This window comes from Peromyscus leucopus, unplaced genomic scaffold (genome assembly GCF_004664715.2).
Source record: "Peromyscus leucopus breed LL Stock unplaced genomic scaffold, UCI_PerLeu_2.1 scaffold_1301, whole genome shotgun sequence".
Taxonomy (NCBI): domain Eukaryota; kingdom Metazoa; phylum Chordata; class Mammalia; order Rodentia; family Cricetidae; genus Peromyscus; species Peromyscus leucopus.
The window spans coordinates 49,299-50,962 of NW_023504448.1; the positions used below are offsets into that span (position 1 = coordinate 49,299).

Consider the following 1,664-nt stretch of genomic DNA (forward strand, 5'->3'; position numbering starts at 1 on the left):
TTATATAGGGAAAAGAAGCACGGATCGCTCCTTGACTGGCTTGAAATTAGCTTGCCACACCAGGCACCACAGGATTGGCTAGGGACCAATATATAGCTTGTGCATGCGCAAAGCCGAGGTGCGTATTTTCATCAAAAGCATTGTCTTATAGTTATAAATCTTCAGAATGTAAGGAAGTCGGTGCCCATCTTATAATGGCAATTGTCCCGGCTCCTGCAATAAGGCCCCTTACTTGGCTACTGAACTGCACATGTATGGTCATGCAACTAGAGGAGTGGCAGAAATACTAACATTCCAGACCTTTTGGTTATTATAAAAGGTGGATGAGGAAGAAGAGGGAGAATGACCCCGGTCGGACCAAACCCATGCACCACGGCATCCCCGCGTTCAGCGCCAACATCTCCTGCCGCTGCCATGCCCAAAAGAAAGGCTGAAGGGGATACTAAATGAGATAAAGCCAAGGTGAAGGACGGGCCACAGAGAAGATCTGCAAGGTTGTCTGCTAAACCTGCTCCTCCAAGCCAGAGGCCGAAGCCTAAAAGGCCCCTGCAAAGAAGGGAGAGAAGGTCCCCAAAGGGAAGAAGGGGAAAGCCGATGCTGGAAGGATGCAAATAATCCTGCAGAGAATGGAGATGACAAAACAGACCAGGCACAAAGCTGAAGGTGCTGGAGATGCCAGGTGAAATGTGTGCATTTTTGATAACTGTGTACTTCTGGTGACTGTACAGTTTGAAATACTATTTTTTATCAAGTTTTATAAAAATGCAGAATTTTGTTTTACTTTTTTTAAAGCTATGTTGTTTAGCACACAGAACACTTCATTTTTTTGGGGGGCGGGGAACATGTGTCACTAACAAAATGTCTTCCCAAGCTGGATTGGTGATGGTTAATGTTGGAAAACATCTTTCCCTGCTAATATTGAGAGACTCCTCTTGGCTCTCAGGAGAAACGTCCTAGTGTTGACATATGTGACCACCATGGCCTAGTGTGGGAAACTCTAAATTCATTTCTGTGTCTTCCTCCCCTGTACCATCAACATAGACTTAACTCCCTTCAAACCAGAGACCTGTTGGAACCTGACCCCAAATTTGGTTTTGCCGGTCTATCAGGAAATCTGGACTTTGCAGTGTATCATTGTGTCCTCAAGAGAGCAGCGGTTCCTTTTATAAAAAGATTGTGGATCTTCAGATTGATAATTCTGCCATGTTCGTTTGGTTTCCTGAAAGTCAGAGTCAGCTTGTGAAAAGTTGATAAACAACATCCTCAATGTTGAACTGTCAACCCTCCACTCTAAGCTCTCCCCCTTTTTCAAAGCATCGAATGAAGACTCATCAGGTTTTATATAGTGGCTTTCTGATTTTGGTAGTCTATACAAGAGGGAATTTGGAAGTTCTTGTATACTGTTAATGACTGTCTGCCCATGTCCTACCTGAAAAACCATGATTGTTTATGGAAAGTATCTTTAATAAAGCTGGATACAGTTTTGCTTGGAAAAAAATAAAAAATAAATAAAAAGGGGGAATGAACAGGAATAGAGGCATCTTTTTCTCCCAAAAAAAACTGCAGATGTCTTGATGGGCATTGGTTGACTCTTAGAGGGGTAGGAAAGAGGGCTTCTGATGTAGTTAGGTATCCTGGGATGGTGGGCTGTTGTCTGTTGCCTT

At 43.4% G+C, this 1,664-nt stretch overlaps 1 pseudogene; it reads left to right on the forward strand.

Annotated features, from left to right (window-relative positions):
• Positions 1–414: 414 nt before the first annotated feature.
• Positions 415–683, forward strand: LOC114687992 (annotated as a pseudogene).
• Positions 684–1,664: the final 981 nt, after the last annotated feature.